Raw genomic sequence first — 13,598 nt, 5'->3', positions numbered from 1 at the left:
ACCAGGGCGATCAGGATGAGCCCTATGAAAGACACGGACAAGATCGGAGGCATGAACATCAGAGGCAGTGACCCAAGAATTATCCTCCTGACCGTATCCCTTCCATTTGACCAGATACTGGAGTCTCCGTCTGGAAACACGAGAGTCTAAGATCTTTTCCACAACGTACTCCAACTCACCCTCAACCAACACCGGAGCAGGAGGCTCAACGGAAGGCACAACCGGTACCTCATACCTGCGCAACAATGACCGATGAAAAACATTATGAATCGAAAAGGATGCAGGGAGGTCCAAACGGAAGGACACAGGGTTAAGAATCTCCAATATCTTGTACGGGCCGATGAACCGAGGCTTAAACTTAGGAGAAGAAACCCTCATAGGGACAAAACGAGAAGACAACCACACCAAGTCCCCAACACAAAGCCGAGGACCAACACGACGACGGCGGTTGGCAAAAAGCTGAGTCTTCTCCTGGGACAACTTCAAATTGTCCACCACCTGCCCCCAAATCTGATGCAACCTCTCCACCACAGCATCCACTCCAGGACAATCCGAAGATTCCACTTGACCGGAGGAAAATCGAGGATGAAACCCCAAATTACAGAAAAACGGGGACACCAAGGTGGCAGAGCTGGCCCGATTATTGAGGGCGAACTCCGCCAAAGGCAAAAAAGCAACCCAATCATCCTGATCCGCAGACACAAAACACCTCAAATATGTCTCCAAGGTCTGATTAGTCCGCTCGGTCTGGCCATTAGTCTGAGGATGGAAAGCAGACGAAAAAGACAAATCTATGCCCATCCTAGCACAGAATGCCCGCCAAAATCTAGACACGAATTGGGTCCCTCTGTCAGAAACGATATTCTCAGGAATACCATGCAAACGAACAACATTTTGAAAAAACAGAGGAACCAACTCGGAAGAAGAAGGCAACTTAGGCAAGGGAACCAGATGGACCATCTTAGAGAAACGGTCACACACCACCCAGATGACAGACATCTTCTGAGAAACAGGCAGATCCGAAATAAAATCCATCGAGATGTGCGTCCAAGGCCTCTTCGGGATAGGCAAGGGCAACAACAATCCACTAGCCCGAGAACAACAAGGCTTGGCCCGAGCACAAACGTCACAAGACTGCACAAAGCCTCGCACATCTCGTGACAGGGAAGGCCACCAGAAGGACCTTGCCACCAAATCCCTGGTACCAAAGATTCCAGGATGACCTGCCAACGCAGAAGAATGAACCTCAGAGATGACTCTACTGGTCCAATCATCAGGAACAAACAGTCTACCAGGTGGGCAACGATCAGGTCTATCCGCCTGAAACTCCTGCAAGGCCCGCCGCAGGTCTGGAGAAACGGCAGACAATATCACTCCATCTTTAAGGATACCTGTGGGCTCAGAATTACCAGGGGAGTCAGGCTCAAAACTCCTAGAAAGGGCATCCGCCTTAACATTCTTAGAACCCGGTAGGTACGACACCACAAAATTAAACCGAGAGAAAAACAACGACCAGCGCGCCTGTCTAGGATTCAGGCGCCTGGCAGACTCAAGGTAAATTAAATTTTTGTGGTCAGTCAATACCACCACCTGATGTCTGGCCCCCTCAAGCCAGTGACGCCACTCCTCAAAAGCCCACTTCATGGCCAAAAGCTCCCGATTCCCAATATCATAATTCCGCTCGGCGGGCGAAAATTTACGGGAAAAAAAAGCACAAGGTCTCATCACGGAGCAGTCGGAACTTCTCTGCGACAACACCGCCCCAGCTCCGATTTCAGAAGCGTCGACCTCAACCTGAAAAGGAAGAGCAACATCAGGCTGACGCAACACTGGGGCGGAAGAAAAGCGGCGCTTGAGCTCCCGAAAGGCCTCCACAGCATCAGGGGACCAATCAGCAACATCAGCACCCTTCTTAGTCAAATCAGTCAATGGTTTTACAACATCAGAAAAACCAGCAATAAATCGACGATAAAAGTTAGCAAAGCCCAAAAATTTCTGAAGACTCTTAAGAGAAGAGGGTTGCGTCCAATCACCAATAGCCTGAACCTTGACAGGATCCATCTCGATGGAAGAGGGGGAAAAAATGTATCCCAAGAAAGAAATCTTTTGAACCCCAAAAACACACTTAGAACCCTTCACACACAAGGAATTAGACCGCAAAACCTGAAAAACCCTCCTGACCTGCTGGACATGAGAGTCCCAGTCATCCGAAAAAATCAGAATATCATCCAGATACACAATCATAAATTTATCCAAATGATCGCGGAAAATGTCATGCATAAAGGACTGGAAGACTGAAGGGGCATTTGAAAGACCAAAAGGCATCACCAAATACTCAAAATGGCCCTCGGGCGTATTAAATGCGGTTTTCCACTCATCCCCCTGCTTGATTCGCACCAAATTATACGCCCCACGGAGATCAATCTTAGAGAACCACTTGGCCCCCTTTATACGAGCAAACAAATCAGTAAGCAGTGGTAACGGATATTGATATTTAACCGTGATTTTATTCAAAAGTCGATAATCAATACACGGCCTCAAAGAGCCGTCTTTCTTAGACACAAAGAAAAAACCGGCTCCTAAGGGAGATGACGAAGGACGAATATGTCCCTTTTCCAAGGACTCCTTTATATATTCTCGCATAGCAGCGTGTTCAGGCACAGACAGATTAAATAAACGACCCTTAGGGTATTTACTACCCGGAATCAAGTCTATGGCACAATCGCACTCCCGGTGCGGAGGTAGTGAACCAACCTTGGGTTCTTCAAAAACGTCACGAAAGTCAGACAAGAATTCAGGAATCTCAGAGGGAATAGATGATGAAATGGAAACCAAAGGTACGTCCCCATGAGTTCCTTTACATCCCCAGCTTAACCCAGACATAGCTCTCCAGTCGAGGACTGGGTTATGAGATTGCAGCCATGGCAATCTCAGCACCAAAACATCATGTAGATTATACAGCACCAGAAAGCGAATAACCTCCTGGTGATCCGGATTAACACGCATAGTCACTTGTGTCCAGTATTGTGGTTTATTACTAGCCAATTGGGTGGAGTCAATCCCTTTCAGAGGTATCGGAGCCTCCAGTGGCTCCAAATCATACCCACAGCGTTTGGCAAAGGACCAATCCATAAGACTCAAAGCAGCGCCAGAGTCGACATAGGCGTCCGCGGTAATAGATGACAAAGAACAAATCAGGGTCACAGATAGAATAAACTTAGACTGTAAAGTGCTAATTGAAACAGACTTGTCAGGCTTCTTAGTACGCTTAAAGCATGCTGATATAACATGAGTTGAATCACCACAATAGAAGCACAACCCATTTTTTCGTCTAAAATTCTGCCGCTCGCTTCTGGACAGAATTCTATCACATTGCATATTTTCTGGCGTTTTCTCAGTAGACACCGCCAAATGGTGCACAGGTTTGCGCTCCCGCAGACGCCTATCGATCTGAATAGCCATCGTCATGGACTCATTCAGACTCGCAGGCACAGGGAACCCCACCATAACATCCTTAATGGCATCAGAGAGACCTTCTCTGAAAATCGCCGCCAGGGCGCACTCATTCCACTGAGTAAGCACAGACCATTTGCGGAATTTTTGGCAGTATATTTCAGCTTCATCTTGCCCCTGAGACAAGGACATCAAGGCCTTTTCCGCCTGAAGCTCTAAATGAGGTTCCTCATAAAGCAACCCCAAGGCCAGAAAAAACGCATCCACATTGAGCAACGCAGGATCCCCTGGTGCCAATGCAAAAGCCCAGTCTTGAGGGTCGCCCCGGAGCAAGGAAATTACAATCCTGACCTGCTGTGCAGGGTCTCCGGCAGAGCGAGACTTCAGGGACAAAAACAATTTGCAATTATTTTTAAAATTTTGAAAGTGAGATCTATTCCCCGAGAAGAATTCAGGCAAAGGAATTCTAGGCTCAGACATAGGTGCATGAACAACAAAATCTTGCAAATTTTGTACCTTTGTGGCGAGATTATTCAAACCTGTAGCTACACTCTGAAGATCCATTTGAAACAGGTGAACACAGAGCCATTCAAGGATAGAAGGAGAGAAAGAGAGGAAGGCTGCAGTATAGGCAGACTAGCAAGTGATTCAATTAAGAGCACACTCAGAACTAGAGGGAAAAAAAAAAAAAAAAAAATATTGTAGCAGACTTCTTTTTTCTCTCCTTTCTCAGCCAGTAATTTAACCCTTTTTTGGGCCGGTCAAACTGTCATGATTCTCAATGGCGAGAGAACATAGCCCAGCATATATGAGAACTAGCTCTTGGAAGATGGAAACTATACTGACCATGAACTAAACCTGCCGCACAACTAGAAGTGGCCGGGTAGCATGCCTACGTTTTTTAACCCTAGATGCCCAGCGCCAGCCGGAGAACTACCTAATCCTAGCAGAGGAAAAGACAGTCCTGGCTCACCTCTAGAGAAATTTTCCCAAAAGGCAGACAGAGGCCCCCACATATATTGGCGGTGATTTTAGATGAAATGACAAACGTAGTATGAAAATAGGTTTAGCAAAATCGAGGTCCGCTTTCTAGATAGCAGGAAGACAGAAAGGACACTTTCATGGTCAGCAGAAAACCCTATCAAAACACCATCCAGAAATTCCTTTAAGACTCTAGCATTAACTCATAACACCAGAGTGGCAATTTCCGATCACAAGAGCTTTCCAGACACAGTAACGAAACAGCAGCTGTGAACAGGAACAAAATGCAAAAACACACAAGGACAAAAGTCCAACTTAGCTGGGAGTTGTCTAGTAGCAGGAACAAGCACAGAAGGCTTCTGATTACATTGTTGACCGGCAAGAAACTGACAGAGGAGCAAGGTTATATAGAGACTCCCACATCCTGATAGGAGCAGGTGAACAGAGGGGATGATGCACACAAGTTCAATTCCACAAGTGGCCACCGGGGGAGCCCAGAATCCAATTTCACAACAGTGATGCCTTTTGGTCTTTCAAATGCCCCTTCAGTCTTTCAGTCCTTTATGCATGACATTTTCCGTGATTATTTGGATAAATTTATGATTGTGTATCTGGATGATATTTTGATTTTTTCGGATGACTGGGACTCTCATGCCCAGCAGGTCAGGAGGGTTTTTCAGGTTTTGCGGTCTAATTCCTTGTGTGTGAAGGGTTCTAAGTGCGTTTTTGGGGTTCAAAAGATTTCCTTTTTGGGATATATTTTTTCCCCCTCTTCCATCGAGATGGATCCTGTCAAGGTTCAGGCTATTTGTGATTGGACGCAACCCTCTTCTCTTAAGAGTCTTCAGAAATTTTGGGCTTTGCTAACTTTTATCGTCGATTTATTGCTGGTTTTTCTGATGTTGTTAAACCATTGACTGATTTGACTAAGAAGGGTGCTGATGTTGCTGATTGGTCCCCTGCTGCTGTGGAGGCCTTTCGGGAGCTTAAGCGCCGCTTTTCTTCCGCCCCTGTGTTGCGTCAGCCTGATGTTGCTCTTCCTTTTCAGGTTGAGGTCGACGCTTCTGAAATCGGAGCTGGGGCGGTTTTGTCGCAGAGAAGTTCCGATTGCTCCGTGATGAGACCTTGTGCTTTTTTCTCGCGTAAATTTTCGCCCGCCGAGCGGAATTATGATGTTGGGAATCGGGAGCTTTTGGCCATGAAGTGGGCTTTTGAGGAGTGGCGTCATTGGCTTGAGGGGGCTAGACATCAGGTGGTGGTATTGACTGACCACAAAAATCTAATTTATCTTGAGTCCGCCAGACGCCTGAATCCTAGACAGGCGCGCTGGTCGTTGTTTTTCTCTCGGTTTAATTTTGTGGTGTCCTACCTGCCGGGTTCTAAGAATGTTAAGGCGGATGCCCTTTCTAGGAGTTTTGAGCCTGACTCCCCTGGTAATTCTGAACCTACAGGTATCCTTAAGGATGGAGTGATATTGTCTGCCGTTTCTCCAGACCTGCGGCGGGCCTTGCAGGAGTTTCAGGCGGATAGACCTGATCGTTGCCCACCTGGTAGACTGTTTGTTCCTGATGATTGGACCAGTAAAGTCATTTCTGAGGTTCATTCTTCTGCGTTGGCAGGTCATCCTGGAATCTTTGGTACCAGGGATTTGGTGGCAAGGTCCTTCTGGTGGCCTTCCCTGTCTCGAGATGTGCGAGGCTTCGTGCAGTCTTGTGACGTTTGTGCTCGGGCCAAGCCTTGTTGTTCTCGGGCTAGTGGATTGTTGTTGCCCTTGCCTATCCCGAAGAGGCCCTAGACGCACATCTCGATGGATTTTATTTCGGATCTTCCTGTTTCTCAGAAGATGTCTGTCATCTGGGTGGTGTGTGATCGTTTCTCTAAGATGGTCCATTTGGTTCCCCTGCCTAAGTTGCCTTCTTCTTCCGAGTTGGTTCCTCTGTTTTTTCAAAATGTGGTCCGTTTGCATGGTATTCCGGAGAATATCGTTTCTGACAGAGGTACCCAATTCGTGTCTAGATTTTGGCGAGCATTCTGTGCTAGGATGGGCATAGATTTGTCTTCTCGTCTGCTTTCCATCCTCAGACTAATGGCCAGACCGAGCGGACGAATCAGACCTTGGAGACATATTTGAGGTGTTTTGTGTCTGCAGATCAGGATGATTGGGTTGCTTTTTTGCCTTTAGCGGAGTTTGCCCTCAATAATCGGGCCAGCTCTGCCACCTTGGTGTCTCCCTTTTTCTGTAATTCGGGGTTTCATCCTCGATTTTCTTCTGGTCAGGTGGAATCTTCGGATTGTCCTGGAGTGGATGCTGTGGTGGAGAGGTTGCATCAGATTTGGGGGCAGGTAGTGGACAATTTGAAGTTGTCCCAGGAGAAGACTCAGCTTTTTGCCAACCGCCGGCGTCGGGTTGGTCCTCGGCTTTGTGTTGGGGACTTGGTGTGGTTGTCTTCTCGTTTTGTCCCTATGAGGGTTTCTTCTCCCAAGTTTAAGCCTCGGTTCATCGGCCCGTACAAGATATTGGAGATTCTTAACCCTGTGTCCTTCCGTTTGGACCTCCCTGCATCTTTTTCTATTCATAATGTTTTTCATCGGTCATTATTGCGCAGGTATGAGGTACCGGTTGTGCCTTCCGTTGAGCCTCCTGCTCCGGTGTTGGTTGAGGGCGAGTTGGAGTACGTTGTGGAAAAAATCTTGGAGTCCCGTGTTTCCAGACGGAAACTCCAGTATCTGGTCAAATGGAAGGGATACGGTCAGGAGGATAATTCTTGGGTGACTGCCTCTGATGTTCATGCCTCCGATTTGGTCCGTGCCTTTCATAGGGCTCATCCTGATCGCCCTGGTGGTTCTGGTGAGGGTTCGGTGCCCCCTCCTTGAGGGGGGGGTACTGTTGTGAAATTGGATTTTGGGCTCCCCCGGTGGCCACTGGTGGAATTGAACTGGTGTGCATCATCCTCTCTGTTCACCTGTTTCCATCAGGATGTGGGAGTCGCTATTTAGCCTTGCTCCTCTGTCACTTCCATGCCGGTCAACATTGTAATCAGAAGCCTTTCTGTGCATGTTCCTGCTGCTAGACAACTCCCAGCTAAGTTGGACTTTAGTCCTTGTTTGTTTTTGCATTTTGTTCCAGTTCACAGCTGTAGTTTCGTTTCTGTGTCTGGAAAGCTCTTGTGATCTGAAATTGCCACTCTGATGTTATGAGTTAATACTAGAGTCTTAAAGTAATTTCAGGATGGTGTTTTGATAGGGTTTTCAGCTGACCATGAAAGTGCCCTTTCTGTCTTCCTGCTATCTAGTAAGCGGACCTCAATTTTGCTAAACCTATTTTCATACTACGTTTGTCATTTCATCTAAAATCACCGCCAATATTTGTGGGGGCCTCTGTCTGCCTTTCGGGGAATTTCTCTAGAGGTGAGCCAGGACTATATTTTCCTCTGCCAGGATTAGTTAGTCCTCCGGCCGGCGCTGGGCGTCTAGGGATAAAACGCAGGCTACGCTACCCGGCTACTGTTAGTTGTGCGGCAGGTTTAGTTCATGGTCAGTTTAGTTTCCATCCTTCCAAGAGCTAGTTCTTATGTTTGCTGGGCTATGTTCTCTTGCCATTGAGAACCATAACACCTCCCCTCATCACTCTTTTCCTCCCTTTTCATCCTCACCCTCCTCTTCTCACCGTCCTCCCCTCATCACTCTTTTCCTCCCTTTTCATCCTCACCCTCTTCTCACCCTGTCCTCCCTCATCACTCTTTTCCTCCCTTTTCATCCTCACCCTATTCTCACCCTGTCCTCCCTCATCACTTTTCCTCCCTTTTCATCCTCACCCTCCTCTCACCGTCCTCCCTCATCACTCTTTTCCTCCCTTTTCATCCTCACCCTCCTCTTCTCACCCTGTCCTCCCCTCATCACTCTTTTCCTTCCTTTTCATCCTCACCCTCCTCTTCTCACCCTGTCCTCCCCTCATCACTCTTTTCCTCCCTTTTCATCCTCACCCTCCTCTTCTCACCGTCCTCCCCTCATCACTCTCTTTTCCTCCCTTTTCATCCTCACCCTCCTCTTCTCACCGTCCTCCCCTCATCACTCTCGTTTCCTCCCTTTTCATCCTCACCCTCCTCTTCTCACCCTGTCCTCCCTCATCACTCTTTTCCTCCCTTTTCATCCTCACCCTCCTCTTCTCACCGTTTTCCCTCATCACTCTTTTCCTCCCTTTTCATCCTCACCCTCTTCTCACCGTCCTCCCTCATCACTCTTTTCCTCCCTTTTCATCCTCACCCTCCTCTTCTCACCCTGTCCTCCCTCATCACTCTTTTCCTCCCTTTTCATCCTCACCCTCCTCTTCTCACCCTGTTCTCCCCTCATCACTCTCTTTTCCTCCCTTTTCATCCTCACCCTCCTGTTCTCACCCTGTTCTCCCCTCATCACTCTCTTTTCCTCCCTTTTCATCCTCACCCTCCTCTTCTCACCCTGTCCTCCCCTCATCACTCTTTTCCTCCCTTTTCATCCTCACCCTCCTCTTCTCACCCTGTCCTCCCCTCATCACTCTTTTCCTCCCTTTTCATCCTCACCCTCCTCTTCTCACCGTCCTCCCCTCATCACACTCTTTTCCTCCCTTTTCATCCTCACCCTCTTCTCACCGTCCTCCCCTCATCACTCTCTTTTCCTCCCTTTTCATCCTCACCCTCCTCTTCTCACCCTGTCCTTCCCTCCTCCCCGATCACTCTCCTCTCTTTTCATCCTCACCCTCCTCTTCTCACCGTCCTCCCCGATCACTCTCCTCTCTTTTCATCCTCACCCTCCTCTTCTCACCCTGTCCTCCCTCATCACTCTTTTCCTCCCTTTTCATCCTCACCCTCCTCTTCTCACCCTGTTCTCCCCTCATCACTCTCTTTTCCTCCCTTTTCATCCTCACCCTCTTCTCACCCTGTTCTCCCCTCATCACTCTCTTTTCCTCCCTTTTCATCCTCACCCTCTTCTCACCCTGTCCTCCCTCATCACTCTTTTCCTCCCTTTTCATCCTCACCCTCTTCTCACCCTGTCCTCCCTCATCACTCTTTTCCTCCCTTTTCATCCTCACCCTCCTCTTCTCACCGTCCTCCCTCATCACTCTTTTCCTCCCTTTTCATACTCACCCTCCTCTTCTCACCCTGTCCTCCCCTCATCACTCTTTTCCTCCCTTTTCATCCTCACCCTCCTCTTCTCACCCTGTCCTCCCCTCATCACTCTCCTTTCCTCCCTTTTCATCCTCACCCTCCTCTTCTCACCCTGTCCTTCCCTCCTCCCCGATCACTCTCCTCTCTTTTCATCCTCACCCTCCTCTTCTCACCGTCCTCCCCGATCACTCTCCTCTCTTTTCATCCTCACCCTCCTCTTCTCACCCTGTCCACCCTCATCACTCTTTTCCTCCCTTTTCATCCTCACCCTCCTCTTCTCACCCTGTTCTCCCCTCATCACTCTTTTCCTCCCTTTTCATCCTCACCCTCTTCTCACCCTGTCCTCCCTCATCACTCTTTTCCTCCCTTTTCATCCTCACCCTCTTCTCACTCTGTCCTCCCTCATCACTCTTTTCCTCCCTTTTCATCCTCACCCTCCTCTTCTCACCGTCCTCCCTCATCACTCTTTTCCTCCCTTTTCATCCTCACCCTCCTCTTCTCACCCTGTCCTCCCCTCATCACTCTTTTCCTCCCTTTTCATCCTCACCCTCCTCTTCTCACCCTGTCCTCCCCTCATCACTTTTCCTCCCTTTTCATCCTCACCCTCCTCTTCTCACCGTCCTCCCCTCATCACTCTTTTCCTCCCTTTTCATCCTCACCCTCTTCTCACCCTGTCCTCCCTCATCACTCTTTTCCTCCCTTTTCATCCTCACCCTATTCTCACCCTGTCCTCCCTCATCACTTTTCCTCCCTTTTCATCCTCACCCTCCTCTCACCGTCCTCCCTCATCACTCTTTTCCTCCCTTTTCATCCTCACCCTCCTCTTCTCACCCTGTCCTCCCCTCATCACTCTTTTCCTTCCTTTTCATCCTCACCCTCCTCTTCTCACCCTGTCCTCCCCTCATCACTCTTTTCCTCCCTTTTCATCCTCACCCTCCTCTTCTCACCGTCCTCCCCTCATCACTCTCTTTTCCTCCCTTTTCATCCTCACCCTCTTCTCACCCTGTCCTCCCTCATCACTCTTTTCCTCCCTTTTCATCCTCACCCTCTTCTCACCCTGTCCTCCCCTCATCACTCTTTTCCTCCCTTTTCATCCTCACCCTCCTCTTCTCACCGTCCTCCCCTCATCACTCTCTTTTCCTCCCTTTTCATCCTCACCCTCTTCTCACCCTGTCCTCCCTCATCACTCTTTTCCTCCCTTTTCATCCTCACCCTCCTCTTCTCACCGTCCTCCCTCATCACTGTTTTCCTCCCTTTTCATCCTCACCCTCCTCTTCTCACCCTGTTCTCCCCTCATCACTCTCTTTTCCTCTCTTTTCATCCTCACCCTCTTCTCACCCTGTCCTCCCTCATCACTCTTTTCCTCCCTTTTCATCCTCACCCTCCTCTTCTCACCGTCCTCCCTCATCACTGTTTTCCTCCCTTTTCATCCTCACCCTCCTCTTCTCACCCTGTTCTCCCCTCATCACTCTCTTTTCCTCCCTTTTCATCCTCACCCTCTTCTCACCCTGTCCTCCCCTCATCACTCTCTTTTCCTCCCTTTTCATCCTCACCCTCCTCTTCTCACCCTGTTCTCCCCTCATCACTCTCTTTTCCTCCCTTTTCATCCTCACCCTCTTCTCACCCTCTCCTCCCCTCATCACTCTCTTTTCCTCCCTTTTCATCCTCACCCTCCTCTTCTCACCCTGTCCTCCCCTCATCACTCTCTTTTCCTCCCTTTTCATCCTCACCCTCTTCTCACCCTGTCCTCCCTCATCACTCTCTTTTCCTCCCTTTTCATCCTCACCCTCCTCTTCTCACCCTGTCCTCCCTCATCACTCTCTTTTCCTCCCTTTTCATCCTCACCCTCCTCTTCTCACCCTGTCCTCCCCTCATCACTCTCGTTTCCTCCCTTTTCATCCTCACCCTCCTCTTCTCACCGTCCTCCCCTCATCACTCTCTTTTCCTCCCTTTTCATCCTCACCCTCCTCTTCTCACCCTGTTCTCCCCTCATCACTCTCTTTTCCTCCCTTTTCATCCTCACCCTCCTCTTCTCACCCTGTTCTCCCCTCATCACTCTTTTTTCCTCCCTTTTCCTCGTCACACTCTTTTTCCCTCGTGTCTTTTCCTCACACCTCAGTCTCTTGCGTCGAGTGACTTGGTCGCTTTTATTTTCCCGCTCGCTGCTGATTGACAGATGACGTACCACACCTGGGCGGTACAGCGCGAAGACACGTGACAGCTGAGCGGCGAGTACAGAGATGACGTCACGCACTGGGCGGGATATTTTCGGAGGTGGGTGATTGGGCGGAACACTGGGCGGGAGTTGAGCTGATTGGCAGGTGACGGGCGTGTTCATTAGCATGATTGACAGCTGATGGGTGAGGAATGCGGCGGCGTATTAGGCGTGGCTGCCGGATTTTGACGTGATGACGTCATCTTCTGGGCGGGGGTTCCCGGCCTGGTGATGGCGGCTCCCGCCGGGTTCATCAGCTGAGCGGACAAGGAGGAGCCGCCGGGCCCTGGTGAGAGGGGCCCCTGCACTGAGAGACGGACCCGGAGCTCACAGGTAGGTCCTCCGCCCCCTGTGTGCGAGCAAGGCCCCTGTGTATACACTGTACTGCCCCTGTGTACTATATACACTGTACTGACCCTGTATATACTGTACTGACCCTGTATACTATATACACTGTACTGCCCCTGTATATACTATATACACTATACTGCCTCTGTATATACTGCCCCTGTGTACTATATACTGTACTGCCCCTGTATATACTATATACACTGTACTGCCCCTGTATATACTATATACACTATACTGCCCCTGTATATGCTGCCCCTGTGTACTATATACACTGTACTGCCCCTGTATATACTTTATACACTGTACTGCCCCTGTATATACTATATACACTGTACTGCCCCTGTATATACTATATACACTGTACTGCCCCTGTATATACTATATACACTGTACTGCCCCTGTATATACTATATACACTGTACTGCCCCTGTATATACTATATACACTGTACTGCCCCTGTATATACTATATACACTATACTGCCTCTGTATATACTGCCACTGTGTACTATATATGCACTGTACTGCCCCTGTATATACTATATACACTGTACTGCCCCTGTATATACTATATACACTGTACTGCCCCTGTATATACTATATACACTGTACTGCCCCTGTATATACTATATACACTATACTGCCTCTGTATATACTGCCCCTGTGTACTATATATGCACTGTACTGCCCCTGTATATACTATATACACTGTACTGCCCCTGTATATACTATATACATTGTACTGCCTCTGTATATACTGCCCTTGTGTACTATATACACTGTACTGCCCCTGTATATACTGTCCCTGTATATACTATATACACTGTACTGCCCCTGTATATACTGCCCCTGTATATACTGCCCCTGTATATACTGCCCCTGTATATACTATACACACTGTACTACCCCTGTATATACTGCCCCTGTATATACTATATACACTGTACTGCCCCTGTATGTACTGCCCCTGTATGTACTGCCCCTGTATGTACTGCCCCTGTATGTACTGCCCCTGTATGTACTGCCCCTGTATGTACTGCCCCTGTATGTACTGCCCCTGTATATACTATATACACTGTACTGCCCCTGTATATACTATATACACTGTACTGCCCCTGTATATACTATATACACTGTACTGCCCCTGTATATACTATATACACTATACTGCCTCTGTATGTACTGCCCCTGTATATACTATATACACTGTACTGCCCCTGTATATACTATATACACTGTACTGCCCCTGTATATACTATATACACTGTACTGCCCCTGTATATACTATATACACTGTACTGCCCCTGTATATACTATATACACTGTACTGCCCCTGTATATACTATATACACTGTACTGCCCCTGTATATACTATATACACTGTACTGCCCCTGTATATACTGCCCCTGTATATACTATATACACTGTACTGCCCCTGTATGTACTGCCCCTGTATGT

General features: G+C 48.5%; 2 protein-coding genes across 2 annotated transcripts in view; one reads left to right on the top strand and one right to left on the bottom strand.

Annotated features, from left to right (window-relative positions):
- INCA1 (inhibitor of CDK, cyclin A1 interacting protein 1) overlaps window positions 1-11,797 on the bottom strand; it is a 56,637-nt gene extending 44,840 nt beyond the window's left edge. The window contains exon 1 of the mRNA XM_077261555.1: window positions 11,690-11,797. The gene's annotated coding sequence lies outside the window, so the exon portion shown is untranslated. The remainder of the gene's footprint in view (window positions 1-11,689) is intronic.
- Window positions 11,798-11,923: 126 nt separating this feature from the next.
- The window catches only part of KIF1C (kinesin family member 1C), a 40,157-nt gene continuing 38,482 nt past the window's right edge, over window positions 11,924-13,598 (top strand). Inside the window, exon 1 of the mRNA XM_077261551.1 lies at window positions 11,924-12,123. The gene's annotated coding sequence lies outside the window, so the exon portion shown is untranslated. The remainder of the gene's footprint in view (window positions 12,124-13,598) is intronic.

Source organism: Ranitomeya variabilis, chromosome 5 (assembly GCF_051348905.1).
Source record: "Ranitomeya variabilis isolate aRanVar5 chromosome 5, aRanVar5.hap1, whole genome shotgun sequence".
In the NCBI taxonomy this organism is placed as follows: Eukaryota; Metazoa; Chordata; class Amphibia; order Anura; family Dendrobatidae; genus Ranitomeya; species Ranitomeya variabilis.
The sequence above is the reverse complement of the archived record's forward strand: the minus strand, read 5'-3'. Positions and strand labels throughout refer to the sequence as shown.